The 23,897-nt window shown below is 37.6% G+C and overlaps 1 protein-coding gene across 3 annotated transcripts in view; it reads left to right on the top strand.

Annotated features, from left to right (window-relative positions):
• The window catches only part of pura (purine rich element binding protein A), a 31,919-nt gene extending 12,947 nt beyond the window's left edge, over positions 1 to 18,972 (top strand). Inside the window, exons 2-4 of one of the 3 annotated variants that reach the window (XM_062977886.1) lie at positions 14,132 to 14,197; positions 15,602 to 15,656; positions 16,037 to 18,972. The gene's annotated coding sequence lies outside the window, so the exon portion shown is untranslated. Of the gene's footprint in view, positions 1 to 14,131; positions 14,198 to 15,601 lie in introns of all 3 variants that reach the window. The other 2 variants (XM_062977885.1, XM_016993080.2) reach the window with 2 other exon arrangements.
• Positions 18,973 to 23,897: the final 4,925 nt, after the last annotated feature.

The following is a 23,897-nucleotide window of genomic DNA, read 5'->3' as shown; positions in this document are numbered from 1 at the left end:
CAAATGAAGGCGGGTAAATGGCAGATCTAGAATTTTGCTTTACCATAGAGAGAGAGAGAGAGAGAGAGAGAGAGAGAGAGAGAGAGAGAGAGAGAGAGAGAGAGAGAGCTGGTTGCAGGGTCTTTTTTGCTTTCCTGAAGCAGACCTTAAATCTATTCTTTTAGCAATTTCAGTTATGGTATATTGGATGTTCACACATATTCAATAGCTTTCTTCTTCCAAGGACCCTTCCATACAGCCCTATATCCCAGAATATTAAGGCAGAAAATCCCACATTATCTGCTTTGAACTGGAAGATATGGGAGTGTGATAATGGGATATGGGATAACCCAGTTCAAAGCAGATATTGTAGGATTTTCTGCCTTGATATTCTGGGTTAAGGGTTGTGTGGAAGGGCCCTAAGTTTCAGAAAAAATCAAACCATTCCATAGCCCTTAAACTTTATAAACATGTATGGCCTCCAAATCTGTTTTTATACTATTAACACCACTACAGTCTCTAGACCAGGCTCTCTAAGTATTTTGGACTTCATTCCCAGAACTCCTGGCCATTGGACAAGCTGGCTAGGGCTTCTGGGAGTTGAGAGTTCAAACATGTGGAAGGCCACAAGTTTGATATTTCTGCTCTAGAAGAAGGTGTTAAATGTTGAGTACTAATCTGTCCAACAAATTGCAATTAAATTAGAAGGATATTATACCACTCGAATAGGCTCGTTTAAGTGAAAAAGAAGTTGAGTATTAGCATTTATGTAAGTACATGTTGTTTTGTCTGTGGAAGATACATAATATAAGACTATCAGCGCTTAACTGATTTTTGGGAGGTACTTGTTTTAAAAAATCTATTTCATCTGTTATGTATGTTTTTATCATGATTTTGTTTGGTCATTTTATGAATGTTTATTGGTTTTAATTGTTATTAGCTGCTGTGTTATTAGATGTTGTGCAGTAGAAGAGCAGAATATACATTCTCGTTTGATTATATTTGTGCATAAATACAGACATAAATCTTTCATGCCCATTTAGATTAGTTGCTTCGACTTGTATGTCTGATAAAGACAAGTGAATATAGAAAATAAAGGCTAAGATATGACAAATGATACTGTAAAGCCTATAAAAAGCATTATTTTAGGAAGTCTCAATGAAAAAATGTCAATAACCATTTAAAACTATTCAGTCCTTATATGAAATTAAGTGCAAATTCCACGTTGAGTGTTCTGAAACAAATAAAATATATTTATTATTATTTTTATTTACAGTATTTATATTCCGCCCTTCTCACCCCAAAGGGGACTCAGGGCGGATCACATTACACATATAAGGCAAACATTCAATGCCTTGACATAGAACAAAGACAAACGCAGGCTTTGAGCTGGCCTCGAACTCATGACCTCTTGGTCAGAGTGATTGGTCTCAGCTGGCTGCAGCTGGCTGCTCATCAGCTTGCACCACAGCCCAGGCCTCAGATTGAGCATCTATTATGGTCTATCGGTTCTTCTTGAGACTGGTTTTTGTTGGGCAGCTCAGGCATTTCAGTGTTCAGCCCTGGCCTGGAACAGCTTCTTCAATAGTAGAGATGCCTGTGAGTGCTATAGAAGCAAGTCAGGGCTGCTTCAGAGCCTACGTAAAGTAAGCGCTCATTGGTTCTGTGCATCTCCAGGAGGCCTACATACCCTAAAAGATACCAGATTCTGTCTGACCTTGGAAACTAAATAGTCAGTTTTGGTTATTACTTGGATGGGAGATTGCCATTGGAACAAGTGCAATAGGTAGCATTTCTGAGGAAGGAACTGGCAAAAACACTTGCGATGATGCCTTGCCCGAGAAACCCCTATAAAATTCATAAGGTTTTCCATAAGTTGACAAGAGCGTTGAAGGCACATATTCATGGATACAGACTTTGGACATGGCCTTTCTTAGATGTCAGGGTGCTAACTGGTCACTTATCTGGCCTTTCTATGTTAGAATAGGCGTGAAATTGTTTTGTCATATGCATTGTTTTAGCTTCATTCAGTCAGATCAGTTTAAAAATGAGATGAAATTAATTTCCTTTCCTGATGTCAAATCAAACTTCTATCGTTACCTTGGTTATATCATGAGCATGTAATTCTTAGTGTGGCAATATTGAGACTTTGATTTAAAGTGGTTTTTAAATTGGAGAGTGAGCTAACTTGCCCTTGGTGACATTGAAGATATGATTGAGGTTTGCTAAGATGTTGTTCTCAATAGTACTTTCTCCCTAGAAAGTATGTGTAGGATTGCATCCTAGATCGGCATCCTAAGAAATAAGGGGCTAGTGCACTATTATTTTGTCTATTAGTTAAAATGACAATTGAATAACTGTACTCAGCTTCCCTATTATTATTATTATTATTATTATTATTATTATTATTATTATTATTTTATTATGACACAGCAAGCAAGATAGATATGCTGGATTTCATTTCACAAAATCACAAGTCGAACACTTCCCAAGCGTTTAGGACTGTGTGATGTATTTTCGGATGATGCGCGCAGATCTATTGTTTCCAAACGCCGGCTGAGATCTTTTGGCATGACACCCAGTATGCCCATCACCACCGGGACCACCTGCACTAGTTTCTGCCAGAGTCTTTGAAGTTCAATCTTGAGGTCCTGATAGCGGCTGAGTTTTTCCTGTTGTTTTTCATCAATGCGACTGTCACCTGGGATGGCAACATCAATGATCCAAACCTTTTTCTTTTCCACAACTGTGATGTCTGGTGTGTTGTGTTCCAGAACTTTGTCAGTCTGGATTCGGAAGTCCCACAGTATCTTTGCGTGCTCATTTTCCAATACTTTTGCAGGTATGTGATCCCACAAGTTCTTTACTGCTGGGAGGTGGTACCTGAGGCATAAGTTCCAATGAATCATTTGGGCCACATAGTTGTGCCTCTGTTTGTAGTCTGTCTGTGCGATTTTCTTACAGCAGCTGAGGATATGATCCATGGTTTCATCGGTTTCCTTGCACAGTCTGCATTTTGGTCATCAGCTAATTTTTCGATCTTGGCCTGAATTGCATTTGTTCTGATGGCTTGCTCCTGGGCTGCAAGGATCAGTCCTTCTGTCTCCTTCTTCAATGTCCCATTCGTGAGCCATAGCCAGGTCTTCTCCTTATCAGCTTTTCCTTCAATTTTGTCAAGGAACTTTCCATGCAATGGTTTGTGGTGCCAGCTGTCAGCTCTAGTTTGTAGTGTGGGTTTCTTGTACTGGTTTTTTGTCTGCTGTGCTTTGAGGAGTTTCTGATTTTTGACTTCAATTAAAGCAGGTTCTTCACTTTGCTTTACATATTCTGCCAGGGCATGTTCTTCTTCTTTGACTGCTTGTTTTACTTGCAAGAGTCCTCTGCCACCTGATCTTTTCTGTCCAAATTGTCCAGTTCCACTTGTGTCCAGTTTATGATGCCAGCAGTATATCTTATGACAGGTATGGCCCAGGTGTTTATGGCCTTGATTGTGTTGACTCCATTGAGCTTGCTTTTGAGAATTTTCTGACCCTTTGTGTGTATTCTTTGCTGACCACAGTTTTCACATGTTCATGCTTGATGTTGTCCAGCTGTAATATGCCCAGATATTTATAGGCCTCTGGCTGGTGACACTTGATTGTTTGGCCATTAGGCATATTTATGCTCTCACTTTCAATGATTTTTCCCTTCTTCAGTGCCACTGTCGAACATTTGTCCAAGCCAAACTCCATGCTGATATCAGTGCTAAAACTTCGGACACTGTTAGTCAGAGACTGGATTTCAGTTTCCGTTTTCCCATACAGCTTCAGGTCATCCATGTACATCAGATGCGAAATTTTGTGAGATTTCTTAGATGTTTGATAGCCGAGATTTATTCTTTGTAAGATTGTTGACAGAGGGATCATGGCAATAATGAAAAACAGAAGGGACAATGAGTCTCCCTGGAAAATTCCTCTTCTGATGTTGACAAGTCCATAGCTTTCATTTCCAAAAAACAGTTCCGTTTTCCAGTGCTCCATCATGTTTTCAATAAAGGTGCCAACGTTTTTACTAATCCCAATGGCATCCAGGCACTTGATGATCCAGCTGTGTGGGAGTGAGTCAAAGGCCTTTTGTAGTCAATCCACGTCATGTGAAGATTAGCTTTTCTGCTTTTACAATTCTCCAGAACCATTTTGTCAATTAATAACTGGTCTTTTGTGCCCCTGCATTTCCGTTTGTTGCCTTTATGTTCTTCTGGCAAGATGTTTTTTTCTTCAAGATAGTCTTGAAGAAAAAAACATTATTTATTTATTTATTTGTTTGTTTGTTTATTTGTTATCCTTGCAGCTAGAGGCAGGGTTCAACATAGTTAAACAGCTAAGTAAAACAAAGCACAATTAAAATATATACAACAAATACACACAGGTAAAATGCAGCTTAGAAATTACCAATAAAATACAGGTTAAATTTTACAAATTGACTCGCATTGGATCCTGATTTTTGTGTGTGTGTGTCAGGAGTGACTTGAGAAATTGCAAGTCGCTTCTGGTGTGAAAGAATTGGCTGTCTGCAAGGACGTTCCCCAAGGGACGCACAGATGTTTGATGGTTTACCAGTACCTTGTGCTGAAGCAGGATTTCTGTGTTCAAAACAAAATGTTAGTAGAGGAATTGGAAATCCAGTATAAATGGAAGAGACTATGGCCCCTTCCACACAGTTGTATAAAATCCACATTGAACGGGATTAAATGGCAGTGTGGACTCAGATAACCTAGTTCAAAGCAGATATTGTGGATTATCTGCCTTAATATTCTGGGTTATAAGGCTGTGTGGAAGGATCCTAAGGCTTATCCATAAATAGGAGGAGCTAAGCAAATATCTCAAACATGCAGAAATACATTATTTAGTTTCGTTTTCAGTATGATTATTTTTACCCTGATTCCAACTGTTTTAAGGTACTTTTGTACATAAAAGTCAACCTTTTTATTTTATTTTTAGTTTTTTAAAAATAATTTTTATTTACATGCAAAAGAGACCTCAGTTACATACAATAATGTTGATGTAGTGGCAGAGTACAACTCTGGAGACTAGGGGTTAAATCCCTGCTCAGCCATTAAAACCTAATGGGTGATCTTAGGTGAATCACACTAAAAAAATCCATGCTTGATTCACTTTAGGATCACTATATGCTGGAAGCGCCTGAAATAATAAAAACAAGAAAATAAAGGCACAATAGGAGAAAAAATAACCTCAGCAGTCATAAGTTTCTATAAAAGCTGATCAAGTGTCAAAATACAAGTCTATTTATAAATTTTCTCTGTACATCCTTCTCTCAAATGTTGGAAGCATTGTTAGATCTACTGTGTATTGGCTTATGAGTAGAGAAAAATTTCGTTTTCAATCATAAAGTGTAAATCCTTTAGCAGTCAAAAAGGTGTGAAAACTTCCTTTGGCCATTCAATTTCTAAGAAACGGGTCTTCAGTCAATCATCTATTGTATTTGACTAAAAGTCATTAGAAAGCCTATAAAATCATATAAAAGAATACATATGTGTTTGTGTGCATCTATACAAAAAAAATCAGATCAATAAATTCCTTGACCATTCTGTAATCTTTCAAATAACTAGTATGAATACTTTTAGGAACTTAACAAATAAGGTAGTTTTATGTATATGGCAGCCATTATAGTTTCATGTAAGAGCTCTCACCATAAAAGAAGGCTAAAATTTGTCCTAAGAATTTCTTACTGGGTTTTGATAATATAGCACTAGAGTAAACAATATGAAATATCCTCTATCTCACTCATGCTGCCAATACAGAACCTTAGATTTCTCAGAACGGTTTTGTACTTGCCATCCAAAACAGTGATCGGCATAGTTTGATAACATCGTTCTGTAAATGCAATTCTCAAAGGGACAAAGGTAAGCATTTGTAAATACTGGGCTCTTATGTGATTTGATTTCAACAGATGATACCAAAAGGGAAAGTTTAAGGATTTAATTGAAACTAAGTGTTGATCATTATCCAGCTTATGATTTCAGACCCTCAGCTTGGTTTTTTAATCCTAGTGGGTGCATATACATTATTGAATTAATAAAGTTTGACACTAGTTTAACATCCATGGCTCAATACAGTGGAATCACTGCACTTTTTCTTCCTTTGTTCACTTTAAAAAAGTGTAGGGAAACAATTCTCTGACATGTCCAAAACATGCTTGTAATACAAAAGGGCTGCCCTCTCCACCCCTAGATCGTATTCTGACAGACCTTAAGGTCTTTCAGATTATTGTGATTTATCTCCTAGATCTCAATAGCATATTGTATCTGAGCAATTACTTTCCTAAAAACACTTTCAATGATGGAATTACCAGCCTACTGCCTCTAGAATAGAAAAAAAGCATGAGCAGTCTTTTCTGCTGTGGTTTCAATATGTAGCTGAGTCTTCCAAGAATTTTGCTCATCAAAATACACTCCCAAATACCTGAAAAATTAGACTTGTTCTATCTCATTTCCACCAAAAATCCAATTGAACAGGCAAATAATTAAAAAGAACATACATAACCCCAAATATATATTTTAAAAACCTCTTCAAAACCAAAGTTACTTGTGTGATTACTTCCTTCCAAAGCATAGCTACTATGGGACAATTCCAAAACTTACTGTGTTAAGGGAGAATTAACAGTATTGCGTTTCTAATTATTTACTGATTTAGGTAGTCATTGGGTTTTTGTGAGTTTTCCGGAAAACACACAACAACGCTGTAATTCCGGCCATGAAAGCCTTTGATAACACATTAGGTAGTCATTTCTTGAATAAACTGTGTGGCAACTAATATATGATGTTGCCAATACCCACACTAGTTATAGATATTAAATTAAATTAAATTAATAGCCATTGGTTAGTCAGAGTTGAATATTCTCACTCTCTATTCCATTTTTGCTTAGAGCCTCTAGTGTCATATTTATTTATATATACATACCAGAAATGTATACACTCTATATAAATTTTTGGTTTGAATACCTGGTTGATTTCAACTAATGTGTCTAATATTAAAGAAATCTCAGGTGCAGAGCCAAATCTCAACTGTAATATATGTTTTAGTTGTAGATATTGTCATTTAGCTGGCAGAGGTAGTTAAAACTGCCTTTATAAAATTGAAAAGGGCAAAAGATCATTGTCAACAGGAGCTAGGATGGCGCAATGGGTTAAGCCATTGTGCCGCCTGAACTGATGACCTAAAGCAGGGGTCCCCAAACTTTTTAAGCAGAGGGCCGGTCCACAATTTTTCAGACTGTGGAGGGGCCAAATTATCATTTGAAAAAAAAAATTCCTATGCATACTGCACATGTCTTATTTGTAGTGCAACAACAACAACAACAACGAAAGAACAATACAATATTTAAAAATGAAAACAATTTTAACCAACATAAACCTATTACGATTTCAATGGAAAGTGTGGGCCTGCTTCTGGCCAATGAAATAGTCAAGTTAATTAGGACTGTTGTTGTTGTTGTTGTTGTGTGCCTTCAAGTCATTTCAGACTTTGGCTGAGCCTAAGTCTAAAATTAATTATTTATTTACTGCATTTATTTACTACATTTATATCCCACCCTTCTCACCCCGAAGGGGACTCAGAGCAGCTGTATGTACATACAATATATTATATTATTAGCATAACACAATATTAGCATTATATATTACTATATTGAACTATACCACTATACTATTATATAATATGTAATATATAACATACAATTAATATTATTATATGGTATTACTATTAGTATTATATTGTATAACATAAGATTATTATCAATATTATATGTATTTACAATATATTATATTATTAAAACTGATATAAAAATATTATATTATAAAACTGAGGTCGGGGGCCAGGTAAATGACCTTGGAGGGCCGCATCCGGCCCCCGGGCCTTAGTTTGGGGACCCCTGACCTAAAGGTTGGGTTGCTGACTTGAAGGTTACCAGTTCGAATCTGCAAGATGGGATGAGCTCCAGTCTGTCAGCTCTAGCTTGCAGGGAGATGGGAGACACCTCCTAGCTTACACATCTGGGTGTCCTCTGGGCAACGTCTCTGTAGATGGACAATTCTCTCACACTAGAAGCAACTTGCAGTATGTTCTCAAGTAGCTTCTGACACAATTTAAAAAAACAACACCAAGCATCTAATTTAAGGCAAGAATCTCATTGATAGCCCACGCCTTCTATAAAAATGATTGCTTACCCATTTTCATATCAGAATTTCCCCCATGAAATCAGTTTTGCACAAGTGTATGGGTTAAATTGTATTTGACAAGACAGTATTTACTATACAGCTCTTACTGCTGGCAAAACACTATCATTTTTTTTATAAAATGAGAGCCAAGTACCATCCATTGAATAGAAGTGATAGAAATGAGACTCCAAGCTGACAATGGGGGATTGCTAACTTTAAGCTAATATATCCAAAAATTAATAGAAGATAACATAGATGCCCAATGGTATGTGAGAAGAACTGGAAGGTCAAAACTTTTGTTTTTGATAGGAATTTGCATCATTTTTATTGAAATGAGCCCCGCTCTCCAAAATCTGCTAAATTTCGCATTTATTTTTTGAAAATACGTACAAGTTATAAGTAGAGGAACTTCACTTGTTTCACTGCTGGGTCACTGAATTTTGGCACAAAATCAACAGTAGCCAAAGGCAATTCTTGGAGACTGTGGACTCAAAAATGTAGGGCCAGCCTGCACAGATCTTATCAAAACAAATTTTATCCATATTACATTTTTGATCTGGAACCATTTATTGATCAAAAAGCCTGAACACTAACCCAGATGCCCAGGAAGAGAATTAGTAAGGACAGAGGTTTGAAGGAAGTTGTTGTAAAAATTGCATAGATGAAATAAGGTTTAAAATAACGTTTTTGAGTGTGGCCCACATCCAGATATAGGGTTCCCCTCTTCCCATAACTGTAATCAAAATGAATGTGTTCACAAATGTAATGTTTGATCAAATTTGACCTTTCCTTTCTGATTTTCAACTTTGAGTTTTATTAAATAGGTTTGCATGGGAAAAAGAAAGCTTTTCCACTTCTTAATGTAATCATTTTTTCTTGACAGGATTTGTCAATATTCAAACCTTCACAAGTTTATTTCACTTGATGGAAAAGTTGACAAGCGAAAAGCAAGAGGAGCTTCACCATCTTATTTCAGGATTGTTGTGCATCGAGGATTCCCATATTGTATGCCTGCATCAGATATCTGAATATATTTTGTATCCTGCAATATTTGAACTTATATTTAAAGATCAATTTGTAGGAATATTGATTTCAGCAGCAAGGCCATCATGAACATCATACAATCTTGAACTTTGAATCTAAGGCATTGGTTGCACTGTGAGTTTATGCTGCAATAATTATAGCCTGAATGCATTTATGTGGGCTAGAGTAGAGACACTGATTCATTGCAATTTACATCAGTGTTGAATCCCTAAGTTACCATTGATTTCATAGGTCTACTCTAGTATGTACAGAAACTTGGATTTGGGCTGTTGTATTTCACTTCCTATGTTTTGGGTTCTTGGGGATAGAAGAATGTACCTGCATAGCAAGAATTGTATGTAGGCCACATATTGGTCTAAAATGAGTTACTGGTGCCAAATTTGTCTCCTATTGGCTACCGTTTTATTTTTACCCTGTGCATAAGCTGTCTTCTAAATATTACATTTGATTTTGTACTATTTTAATAAAGAGTGGCTATAGATAATATATAAATACTGAAAGATAAATAGAAAAAAGAACATTAAGATCTATAGATAGTATTTATGTAATATGATATTTAAGATAATTTTACAATCGTGTTTTAGAGAGGGGAAAGGGGTGGATAATTCAGGTCTTCCCTTTTCCCTATTTGCGGCCATTGTTTTCTAATCCTTATCCACCTGAGAGACCAAGGATGCTGCCTTCCCCTCCCCTTCCATGAGCCAATTCAGAAGTTTTGTCAGGAGTGGGGAAGTCAACAGTGTGCTGACAATACCCTCCTTCAAGTCAGGAGCATATTCTATTCTGTGCAAGCACTGTCAGTGCTCCTTCACAGTGTTGTCCCCAGAGCAGCATTTGATAATTTTTATAGGAATTAAGAAGGGAGGAAAGATGTGGTATGCTTGTAGGTTGCAGTGAAGAGCAACTGTAAGGCAGGGACTATGCTAATGTTTAAATTAGGAAACTTTTTTCCCTTGAGTTGGCTGAATACTCATCAAAATCCTGTTTGCTTTGCCCTATGAAACAGAACTAGGCATTACTTGCATAGTTCTCTTGTGTGTCTTCCTCATGCTAGAGGGCATGTGGGGATAAGGCATACTTTGCTTTTGTGAGGTTTGTGTCAGTTGAGATTAGTTCATCTAAGGCTGATCAGCAGGTCCTCCTGACCATTGCAATATTCTCCCTTCCTGCCTCTCCTCCAAAATGCCCCTAACAAGGATTTTGCCTGCTTGCTTTCCTTGGTTGTCTGGGTTAAACATAAAGAAACCCTGGGCAGGGAAATCTCTGAGCAGGCTAGGATTCTCTTGCCTGCCAGTTCCCTGGAGTTGCCAGGTAACAGCACTACTTCCAGTGGTGAATGGGAGTTCAGTTCCTCGCTGCCAAAAGGATACCAAAGGGGAATTAGACTGATGCATGACTCACCCAAATCTTCTGGCAGTGCAGGGACAGGCCCTCCCTTTCCACCAAAAGAACCATTAACCCCTGACCATGGGCTCGTGTGTATGTGGATAGACTAGCGAAATACTCGTCATGATTGTCAGAGTGTGTGTGGGAAAGACGGAGCTTGTAATTTGGGGCGGTTCTCTGGAGATGTGTCTTGACTTATTGGTACACATTACACCATTACGCCCCCACCCCTTCAATCTGGTGCCCTCTTAGTGTGTTGGACTACATTCCCATCATGCCTAGTTAGATACACTGGACTGGGGAAATGAGCATTATAGTTCAACATGCCTATAAGGTGCTGGATTGAGTAAAGTTATTTTAGGGAACATCTACACCAGGCATGGGCAAACTTTGGCCTATCAGGTGTTTTGGACTTCAACTCCCACAATTCCTAACAGCCAGTAATCTGGCTGGGATTTCTGGGAGTTGGTCCAAAACACATTGAGAACTAAAGTTTGCCCGTGCTTGATCTACATCAGGGGTCCCCAAACTAAGGCCCGGGGGTCACATGCGGCCCATCGAAGCCATTTATCCGCCCCCCGCGGCGGCAGATCCCTCCTCCGCCAAGGAAGGTGCATGCAGCGGGAGGTAGGAGGGAAAGGTGCACACCTTTCCCGTCTCCTCCCTCGCCTGGTGCGTTCCTTCCAAAACTTTGCTTGTTTATAATGGTATTTTAATTATTAAGGGGTGCTTTGCTAGTGCTTTTGGTACACAAAGGCAGAAGGAGGTTGGACTAAGTAGCCCAAAGGGTCTCTTCCAACCCTCTTTATTATTTTTATTATGATTATGATTAACATTGAGGCTGTATTTATTCCTGTTTTGGGGTTTTTTTACTTCAAAATAAGATATGTGCATTGCATAGGAATTTGTTCATAATTTTTTAAACAAGTATAGTCCGGTCCTCCAACTGTCTGAGGGACCGTAAACTGGCCCCTTGTTTAAAAAGTTTGAGAACCCCTGATCTACACTGACAACTTAGATTCAGCCCTGTGGTAGCTATGTAGGGCTATTTTGGAGTAACCTAGGTTGGCAGAAATCTAATCGAGAGAAAGCTCAAATCCTGCCCTAGGATTTGGGCTTTCCCCCAGCTTTGGGGCTGGGAGGACAACTGTCCTGACAGCCATCCCATGCTCCTCAGGCTTGGGCAAGGGGAAATGGAGGAAGAAGAGGGGCTTACCTCCTCTCCCCTTTCCTTCTCCCATGGTGTGCTGTCACACTAGCTGACATCAGAGCAACCGCCAGGAATAAGGTAGCTGCCATGTTGTAACCAGGATCTTTTGCAACATGGGAACATGGGTTGCCCAGTGATGACGAACCTGACTAGTAGGGACTCTTCTGCCAACAAGGTGGCTACAGGAGTTCTAGTGATGACACTAATCAGTCCGGACCCGGCATCCAGTACACTAGATCAGGCTTGATTCAAGGGACCATGAAGAAGGGCCCTTAGGGTCTTGCTAGCAGGGAATAGGTTCAAGTCAGGGATGAAGTCCAGATGTTGCACTCCCAGTAACAGCATTCCCTTGTACAGTAGCTTTTATTCACTGAAGAGTGCATTAAACATTAGCTATATGGAAACGGAAAAAAGATCTCCATGAGGATGAATGCTCAACCTCATCCTGCCAACAAAGGATCTGAATAAATGAGAATTCTGTGAAAATTGTTCTATCCTATGTATGTTGGTCAGATTAGGACAGAATGGGTTGAGAACAGTCTTGAATCCTGTTGAGACACAAGGGTTTTCTCCAAGGGTTGTACATACTTTCTTAGAAATTGTGTTAGTTCAGTTCTTAACTTTTACAAGCACATACACTTTCATTTTGGGCATGGTGGATGAGGGAATTAATTAATCTTTGTGCAATAAATAATTTGAAAGGCATGGTGTCTCTTGTGCTTGAGTAAATAGGTCGGTCAATATTTATGCCTGTGAGAAGTGTGTAGAATCTCAACCATATAGATAAATATATGAATAGTCATATCTGGGAGATAATGGTATAATAAAGGGGCACCGACTGCCTACAGAAAATGTATGTATTGTTTGCAAAGAGTGATGACTTTGCTCCTAGTCAAGCCAACAAAAGACCAAAGGAAACAATAATATCAATGAGCATCCAGTTTATTTCCCAGTAACTAGACATTAACACCTATATGGCCTTATATATTGTATACCGTATAGTCTATATGGATGCAAAAACAACTTTCTTTGTAGCCATTGTTCTTATCTTGAAACTGCTGGATATTATTTCTTTGTTTTCCCCCCTTTTGGTTAACACATTTATTCTGAAGACTGAAATTCTTAGTACTGTATTTTTAGGATCTATAATCTCTGTGATTCTGTGTAGTTTGTTCCTTTCTATGTGTTTTGCTTCCATTAATGTTATAGATCCTCAGGAGCAAAATATTTGAACGAAAGTGGCAGTTTCAGGAATAGAATATCTTTCCTTTATTCCATAGTTCAGCTCGACTTTTAAAACATTTTAAAAACAACTAAATTGTTTACTCAGATGCCTCCAATGAAGCTAAAACTTATTTGAGAAGTCAAATATAAGTAGTAAACTAGCAAACTAGTCTATTTGAGTCATTTTATATGTTTGCTTAGCATTGCAATTTGTATGATGCTTGTGTAAATTTTAGGTGTGATCTATTACAAAATCCATATACGGTATTGAATTTTATACTTGAATACACATTTTGAACACATTTTTAGAACGTTTTACTTAGCTGAACGGCTAAACTTCTATTTGCTAGTTTTTTGCTTTTCCCGTTGCAAACCAATTTTCAAATAAATCAACATAAATAACTAAAATGGTTCATGTGTCATAAAAGAAGATAGTTCTTTATAAATTCCATAACCAATGCACTCTACTGTGAGCAACCAAATATGCCCAAACTTTCAGAAAGCTTTTGAGGCCTCCAGGTCTTTTCAACAGTCAAGATTCTACATCATGGCTAAGAGATCTAGAGACCTTGAAAGCAAACACAGAACATTGGACATCTTTGTCTCATCCCAATGAAGATGTCGCCTGACCATACATTTAGAATTTTCTTACAGAAAGCCCATGTAGGTTATTTTCTTCATAACTTTGAAAGTGTGACTGTTTATTAAAAACGTTATTTATGGTTTGGAAATAGGACAGAAAAAAATAACTTTGTTCTTATGTAGCAATAAGAATAGCTAGACTTTGTTTAAAAATGTTTGGGAAACCAAGCTTTACACTTTTCTTTGTACTTTACAGGTGGCACATGGCTTCTGGTTTGGGGCAGTTATTTTCTAAACGAAATTTAAGCATAGTACTTTCTGCTGAGACTCAACTTTCCCCCAGACCCTCTGATGCTTTTTAAAAAATAAGAACCAGAACAGTTACAATAAAATACTACATGGATAACGGGGGATTCAGTGACAGTTTTTCTTTTCCACATAAACCAATATTTACCAGTAATCTTGTGTTTCTATTTTTGTTTTTTTGGCAGACCTTTACCAGTAAATATCGGTTTATTCCTGAAACCAGAAGCCCTAAACATATCTTTGATTATAAGGTCAGTCTTCATTTCCTGTTTCTGTCCTTCCTCACCTATTTACACATTCTGTTGTCTTTTCAGGTAATGGGAAGTATAGAGTATTCTTTCTGCTTGTTGTAGCACTTTTTACAAAGTGGAGTTTGCTAGCTAGGTGGGCTAAAATTGTAAAATTTTAGAGCAACATTTTTACACATGGGAATTTCCAGCAATGACAAAGAAAACAAAGCACTGTTGAATATTGTAGCTTTTTCTATTTAGATCAGTGGTGGAAATCCTACTCCCCAAGCTGTTGGAGTGTTCTCCCTCCACAGCCCCAGCTATCATAGCTAGTGGAGGAAAATGCTGGGAGTTAACGTTCAATGTCATGAAGGTTGGGCAAACAAATCCCACCTCTGACTTAGATGCTTTACATCAAAAATGTTCAGCTACTGCCACTGAAGCTGGCAGAGCTCCTTCTAGTACCCGAAAAAACTCAATTCCAGTGACAATCCCAGGTTTCTCCACTTTAGGGGGGAAGAAGAGGATATAATCCTCTCGTTCCCTGCATGCTGTGATGTTGTGGGGAGGGGGCTGCGTGTGTGCCCACATAAGTGATTTACCAGCACTGAGGGCAATATCTAGGGTCAAACATTTATTTGCCTTGTTCTAGATCAGTGGTTCCCAACCTTTGGGCTTCCAGGTGTTTTGGACTTCAACTCCCAGAAATCCCAGCCAGTTTACCAGCTGTTAGGAACTGTGGGAACTGAAGTCCAAAATACATGGAGGCCCAGAGGTTGGAAACTACTGTTCTAGATCAAGGGTGTCAAACTCATTTTCACTGAGGGCCAGCCACATCAGCCTTATGGTTGCCTTCAAAGAGCCAGTTGTAATTCTAAAACCGTATCAGTGCAACTATGTTGCCCTAGCACTGAAAGCTTTGCGGCCACATAAAATGACATGACGGACCGGACTTGTTTTGTGAGCCTTTCTTCTGGCATATATGTTCTAGATCTTTGTAACTGAAAGGCTACACTAAAAACTGAACAAACGTATTTATTTAGTGAAGGTTGTGGACAGAAGTGGAATGTTTCACAGTAGCTGTTGCAACTCACAGAAAAATATACAACAGTTGTAATTCTGAAATACTGACCTCAAAACAAGTTTATTTGCTTTCAATATAAACTTGAACACATATCACAAAACATACATAATTAAACAAGAGTGGGCTGTTAATAAAAGTAAGGCTATTCTTGGGTATTTATGGCCATTATTGAACAACGTTATGTTTCAAAAGTGAGTTTCAGAGACACTGGTAACAAATTAAAATGTTGATCATAGTAACATAATCGTTGACATCTTTTTATTTCAATGTCCTCCAGTTGAGTTAATGCCACTTTGCTTTTTGTCTCTTGAGGTCTTGACTTTATCTTTTTCCTTTTCTAGATCTTTCAGTACCATCTATCAGTGTCATCTTTTGACCTTTTATTTGCCAAATCAGGTAACCTCCACAACCAGTGGAGATGTGAAATCATGCACTACCACTCCTGTGTACTTCATTTCATTCCTAAATGGTGTGCATGTGTGCCTAGAGTTCTATTTATGTGGGGAATCCTCACATATTGTCAGTTTAGGATTCTGTGCACATCTGCATCATTTACAGATTATATTCAATAGGCGAGGTCCTGCCAAAGGAGGCATGATCCTACTGCCTCACCATATGCTGTTTGTCCAATTCTGTGAGTGGGCAAACAGGCCTTTCTCTAGTATTCATGTTAGCACAAATCAAATTTCAATTCTCTGTAAATTAGTTCTCTAGTATTCTTGAATCGTCGTTGTGTCTTATCCCAACTGAAAACTACTTTTCCTCCCCTTATGCAGCTTCCCCCTTTGTCGCCCTGGTTGTGCAATGTAGTTGGCAGCAACTTTAATACGAACAATTGATGCTGGCCCTTCTTTGAAGCATTCAGAAGGTGTGAGGAGAACTTCTGTTGCCACTTTGGAACACAAATGTGTACACTCATCTAAAGGTCAAAGATAAATTGTCTTTAACACTGGTAAATTACAATATAATACAAGCAATTGAAATGGTCCAAAATATTATATTATATAGCCTTTCCTATATAAACCATTTATTTACAATTTTAAATTCAGAAAAACAAGATTCTATTGATGGTGCATATCACTCTTGGTTTTTTACAGTTAATATTGTAATTTTGTAATAATGTGAATATTTAATTAAATTGTTTAACATGGACTATATATGTAAATTAAATTTTACTCCAAGGTGCTCCACATTTTAATGCTGTGCTACAGTCAGTATTATTCCAGTACAAGGCTTTCTTCTTCCAAGGGAAAAGGTAGTTCATTCTTTTCTCATAAGGCCAAGTAATACATTTGTTTAAAGACATGGAATTTTGAAGCCACACTGCGCAAACTCTGTAGCTGCGCCATTTCTTTAAAAACCAAATGGCTGTTAAAACAGGGCTCTGTGAAATTGTATGTGGCAAAAAGGCCTTTTTTTAGAGTCCATGCTAAGTCCTGGCATAACAAAGTGCATATGCACAAGTGGAACCATGCATGGTTCCCTTCTGGTTTCTTCTCCCCTCCTTCAAGTATGAAATGAGGGCAAGATTTAGCACTGTAACAAAGCTTCTCATCATGGAACTGGGACTTGTGCAGTTCCAAAGAAGCCAGAATTTTAAAGCCAATTCCAAATCCTTGTTTAAAGGTAACCTGATCCTGGCTTGTTTGGGAATGCTTAACCATAACTCTCAGTTTGTATGTAATGGAACTGATGTCTGAGCATGGATTCTTTCTTTCACACTGGCAAAGGGGAGAAATTAAAAGGGAGAAAACAGGTTGCCTGCATTCACATGCTGCTTTATTAAGCCAGGATTTGGGCAGCATCTTATATGTTGACATGGGCAGCAAAATAACACGTATATAAGTATTGGATGAGAAAAGTAGTACAAAATGAATTAGAAAGAAATAATAAGCTTTTATCTAATTTCAAACAGAAGTTGAAATGTTTTCTTTTTGGAACAGTCAAACAACAGGTAGTGATGATTATCTTACGATATTCTTATCATCTAAGATCTCCCAAATCCTTCTAGTAGAAGATCTTATTTACAATGAATCTTGCACAGGTATAGCACTTGTGAGTGAGGCTTTAGCACTCTGCACAAATGAAATATTTCCAGTTTGCTTTCTAGTGCATAAGAGCAAAGGAAGAAAGCAGCAAACCCTTTACTCACTATTACAGTAGTTAAATCGAAGGATGCTTCTTATATGTTGTAAATGGATGACAAAGACTCTGTTGACTTCTCTGGAAACAGGTTTAGTTCCAAAAGTACTTTCTTTACAAGATCATATACCTGCATGCATAATCCCGTGAGTCCAATATTTTATAATTGCAGCCAGTATTAATAGTATACAGATAACATCCTAAAAAGAAGGAAGAGAAGATGGAAAAATGTGACAACACTGAGTGCTACTGCATCTGAAGAGTGGGTTTATATTCATGAAAGCTCATGCTAAAATAAAAACCAGTTAGTCTTAAAGGTGTTGTCACATTTTTCTCCCCCTCCCTTTCTCCTTTTAATGCTACAGGAAACTTAACAGGGCTACTACTTTGAATGATAACATCTTAGTATTTTTATGTAGGATGCTATTAATTTTGTAATCATTTTTAAAACTGGCAGCAAGAATATGTTAACCATTTCAATACAAGGGCCAATCACTATAAGCCCATTCTCCCTTCAGGCGCATATGCACATAGATCTCAGTGTGAGGAGACATTAGTAGCAATCATATGGAGAACATGCAGCAAACCCTAGGATCACAGCCAATGGGGAAAGTGCAGCCATGATAATAGTTTATGCTATTTGTTCTCCATATACGATTGCATGGGAGGATTTCATAGTGCAAACAAAATCCTACATCTTTTTTTTCCAGATATGAAGATAAAACCTGTAGTATGTTTTTCACATGTGAGTTTTCTGAAAAGAACCGAAACAAAAAATCTCTCAAGGAAAGAATAGAAATATCTCTCAAGTCTCTGCATAATTTTTGTTGCTAGTTTAATCTTTAGTAGATGTGCCAGTATCTCTTGGTGGTTATGTTTTTTCTGTAACTTTTTTAATTATCATATAAGCATATACTGTAAAAGTACGCACTTATTAGAAGATTGGAATGTTGAACAAGGCAAAAATATTTGTTTTAATTTGTGTAAATAACTACTATTCTTTTGTTTCGAGAAACTTGGCTACCATCTCACAACTGTTGTATTTTGACATAATGGACAATGTTCAGACATTCTGTGGCTTATGTATTTGTGTAATTGTTTGTATGTAATTACTAACTCTAAATTGTAAGTAAGAAACATGCTTGTTCCATTTATTCAGAGTATTATCTCTCCTGTCTAAAAATATTTTCAGTTATATGAGAAAAAGAATTTATTTATTTTTTTAAGATTGTCATGCAAGATCTGATTTCTCTGCTTTTTAAAAATACTGGGGTGTGGGTGGGTGAGGATTTTATCTAGTTTTCACTTGATAGACCAAAGTTACCATTGACACTGTCTTGCAATGCTGATCAAAATTTATCTCCTTTGCACTTTAAATGAATAAAACATAAGGAAAATCAAGGTGTCAATTGCATATACATTCACTATAAAGTAGAATGTATATCATTAGTCAGTATGTTTATAAAGAGGGTATTTTCCTTTGTTGCGGGAAGGGGAGTACTCTGGCAATGTATTTGCTAGTCAGTATAAAGTGTTTACATGTAATTACTTAATAAATTATTTGATTTAAGATGGATCTTAGTGGTGATTTTCAAGTACTAACCATTGAGAACATCTAGTTCCCTTTAGTTCATACTGTTTTTCAGGTATTTTGCAGAAACTATGGTATTTTAAGTGCACTTATTTGTTGACGGTTTTGAGGAAACCACGGAGCATTCATTTCTACAAGATTTCCAGTAGTATTACTACATATAACATTATCTACAACATGCACACTTTAAGAAAAGGTGATTGCTGAATGTCATAGTACAGTACAAAAGATATGCTGTCATTTTTCTTCTATTCGGCTCTTTAAAACAATGTTTTAGTTTAAAATGGATATGACCAAATATCTTTTTCTTATTAAGACAATGGGTCTTAGTGCTTTTAGTGGATTTGTTCCACAGATGTGAATATGCCTGTTGTGGTACATTTGTGGTAGAAACTAAAGGCATGTTTTCAGTGCATCCAACCAGATAGACCATATCCACTTTGGAGTATATGCTTGACTGATGTAATATAGCAGTGGTTCTCAACCTGTGGGTTCCCAGATGTTTTGGCCCACAACTCCCAGAAATACCAGCCAGTTTACCAGCTCTTAGGATTTCTGGGAGTTGAATGACAAAACGTTTGGGGATCCACAGGTTGAAAACCACTGTCATATAGGAACTACCGTAGTTCAATCACAGTATCATGATACCATGCATTGCACCAGAATTTATTCCTTCCAGAGCAAACAGATAGAGAAAGAAATTTGTTACAAACACATATCTAGAGCTACAGTCTTTGTCCGTCCTCCATTATTCAAATAAGGTGTTTGTATGTTATTAAATTATCCTCCTTTAAAAAAAATAAGAATTGTTGTAGTTCATCAAATGTAAAAAAGTAGTTAGAACTTACAAAGCAGAAGAATACGTCTGTTTAACTTCTACCAGATGTGATAATTAATAGTGAAAGATCCAAGAAAGGGGCAGATCACATCTAGGCATCTCCAAGTTCCTCCCAGTTGCCCGTAGACATATACTGTTGTTCCATTTAAGGGTCAAGTACTCAGAAATATGAGCCAGATATGATGAATTCACATGGAACTCTTGGAAAAGAAACATTTTTTTACCAGAACTTTAGGCTGTTAACGGTATTATAGCATAAGCTTTTGCGGATTAAACTCCACTTCATTGGATGCATGAAGTGTTCCCTGCAGTTGACAGATTCAATACTGAAGAGGAGAGAGATGTTAACACTTGAGGTTAAATAGGGAAAAAAAGTGTGACAACAGTCTGTGACGACTAAGTTAAAAGTTCAAGTTCATGCAAAGTGATGCTTGACATAAACATTAATTTAACATATTATTCATGCTGTTGTTGGTTACTACTACTCTGAATTACGTCTGTGATTATTTTGCATATCAAGTTGCAATTTTGAATTTTACATTTATAGTATACTAGCAGCATTGAAAATAAGGCTTTATCTATCAGACGATGGTCCTCAAAAACTTGTGCCATAATACTTTCATATTTTAAATGGGAAAATACACTCTTGCATTTACTATAACAGACTAATAAAATGGCTTTGTTGTAATTGCAGTATAGATGGCTTTGATTTATGTAAGGTAAAAGTTTTCCCCTGACGTTAAGTCTAGTCATGTCCAACTCTGGGGGGTTGGTGGTCATCTCCATTTCTAAGATGAAGAGCCAGCATTGTCTATAGATACCTCCAAGGTCATGTGGCTGGCATGACTGCATGGAGAGCCGTTACCTTCCCGCCAGAGCGGTACCTATTGATCTACTCACATTTTTTCGAACTGCTAGGTTGGCAAAAGTTGTGGTTAACAGCAGGAACTCATGCTGCTCCCTGGATTCGAACCGCCGACCTTTTGTCAGCAACTCAGGAGTTTAACCCGCTGCGCCACTGTATAAATGAGGAATCCTGTTTGCGCAGCTCTCCCCAGCACCTGCAACCCAATATTACTCTCTTAGGGTAGATTTTTCGATGATAGCAATTCACTTCCAAGGTCAACATGCTTTAATGGAAGCTTATTTTTCATGTTGTATTTCCATTAAATTGTGAGTGAGAGGAACTTTGTTTTGTAAGATGGAATCCTCATGAAGTGAAGAAGATCCAAGTAACGCAGCAGCACATGATGGATTCAATACGTTAGCTCATTTTGGACAAACTGCAAAGTATAATGCCGAAGACAGCTCACCATATTGCTTTGTTAAAGTCTTTATAAATTCATATTAGCAGGAAGACACAGTTTCTAAGAGCACATGAACTTCATTATCAGATTATAATACTCAATGCTACAGATCTTGTAGCAGTTTCCTCTAAAAAGATCCTAATACACTATAACACATGCATGTGGACATATATAGGATGACAGGATAGATTTTTAAGTTCTAATTCCCTTCAAGAAACTTGGCTATAGTTTTTCCATTGGAATAGAACACCATAGTACCATAAATTTTGGTTTATTTTGTCCTTGCCTATGAGAATGTCAAATGGTAAAGTTTTATCTCTATTGTGTGAGATTACAATATTTATTGTAAATAAATACAACATTTTTAATAATTTTACAAATTTTAGACTAATGTGGGGAAAGTGATTATCTTTTCCGTCTTGAAATTTTTTTCATGTCAGGAGCGACTTGAGAAACTCTAGCTTTGAGGATAAGGTCTTATCTATCAGACAATAGTGCTCGAAAACTTGTGCCATGACACTTTCAAGCCGGCTTGAGACCCTCTCGGGGTAGAGAAAAGCGGAATAGAAATAAGGTAAATAAATAAATAATAAACTGCAAGTTCCTTCTGTTGTGAGAGAATTGGCTGTATGCAAGGACGTTGCCCATGGGACACCCTGATGTTTTACCATCCTGTGGGAGGCTTCTCTCATGTGCCCGCATGGGAAGCTGGAGCTGACAGAAAGGAGCTCACCCGCTCTTCACATTCGAACCTCCGACCTTTCAGTTGGCAGTCCTGCCAACACAAGGGTTTAACCCATTGTGCCACTGGGGGCTCCTTGTCTTGTTGCCTGATGAAAAATCTTGCAGCAGTTGACAGTTGTTTCAGTGGAAGGGCTTAGTTTATCAAGAGACCATTTATTGTTAAGGATGGGGAAATGTGCAAATATTCTTCACAACCCTACTGTAATGAATGATGCACGCCTGAGAAAATAATTTGCATTTAATACAATTATGTTGGTTTACATGACATCATAATCGCTTTATTGAACAATTGATTCATTAGAGGCGTTTTTTCCACAGCAGCATGCATAGACTCTAACTTGGATCCTAGATTTTATTTTATAGGAAAATTCACAAAGGATAAAGCTATCAAGTAGATATTAGATATTATGGCTATGAGGGGTAGCATACCAGTACAGCAGCATAGGACTGTTGTCTCTCTTTGCTTCTGGGCTTCCAGGGGCATTTGGTTGGCTACTGTGGAAAAAATATACTGAATTTCACATTGGGTCTGATCCATCAGAGCTCTTCCTATGTTTGCAAGTGTCACAGCTATCTAGAGAATTATTTTCATGTATGCAGTTTTTCACTAAAACGACACACTCTATGACATGTGCCTTATTAATATGTGCAATTTGAAACATCCCAGTTTTTAATCACTTCTGAAAATAGCTCAGGAGGCCTGTCAATTGCAGGGGTGGGCAACCGTGGAAGGGGACAACATTAGCCCTGCCCTAGAGATCTTGGAGAGCATCACCTCCCCACTGCACCCATATCTGCAAAATAGAAATAGGAGCATTCTCCCCATGTTTTTGGAACTTCCTGGATCCCTAAATGGAAATTCCAGTTATTTTGTGGCAAAAACATTTTTTGAAAATCTTGCAAAAATGGTTTTGACCCTAGGGTGGGTGGGTCCAGGAAACTCCAAACATGGTGAAAAGGCTATTTAAGTTTTTATGCACCCCTAGAGGTCATTTTGATGAAGAAAAATGTTCAACCAGAAGGATAATTTCCATAAGGAGGTACTGGATATCCCCTTGAGTAACCTTTTGAAAGATATAGCTGCTCATTGAAATGGGAATTGTATACGCATGGTGTATTATTGGATCCTGTACATACTTTATTTACATTTTTGGGGCTTTTTAAAAAGTGAAGTCTCACTTTATCTTGAAAGTGCATGTTGTTTCATAATCAATGTACAATGTTTTTCAATAATCCTAGATTCAGATTATCTGTTTTTGTTGTTTGGTGTTGAGTTTTCTTTAGAGACACATAATATATGCACTCAGTGGCTACTAGCAAACAGGTATCTCACACATTGTGCACTCTTTCTTGATTTTCTTGTCCATTGTATGCTTCTTTACTATTTATTTGGTTCATTTAATGTATATCCTACCTTTCTCTCCTGTCTGCAATCCAAGATAGTTTGCATCGTAATTAAAAACCAAGAACCAATACAAGCACAAGTACGTTTCAAATACTAAAATGTAGTTAAATCAATTCAAAAATTATAACCCAAATTGTAAAATAGTTAAACCATTTCAATTTAATTCAGTTACAATTAAAAATTCAGCGCATTGGTTAAAAAGCTTCTCCACATCAGACAGATGAATCCCAAAGGCCTTTCTGAATACCTGGTAAAAATTTGGTCCCCTCCACATGTTATCTAGTGTGAAAATGTGATTCCATCAGCGTTGTCATCAAACTGTAACGAAGTTACACTTCCCATGATATGTCGGCCTGCATACTCAGGTAGCTATATTTCTTTAGAAAACAGAATATCTTAGCACTCCAGAACCACTACACCAGTCATGGACATACTTCAGCCCTCCAGGGATTTTGGACTTAAATGCCCACAATTCCCAACAGCGAATCGACTGGTTGGGATTTCTAGGAGTTGAAGACCAAAACACCCGGAAGGCCAAAGTTTGCCCATGCCTGCAGTACACCCATTACATGACACTCACTGCTGAAAATGCATATTTCCTTGTCTCTGG

Source organism: Anolis carolinensis, chromosome 4 (genome assembly GCF_035594765.1).
Source record: "Anolis carolinensis isolate JA03-04 chromosome 4, rAnoCar3.1.pri, whole genome shotgun sequence".
NCBI lineage: Eukaryota > Metazoa > Chordata > Lepidosauria > Squamata > Dactyloidae > Anolis > Anolis carolinensis.
This window is presented reverse-complemented; position numbering and strand designations above follow the sequence as displayed.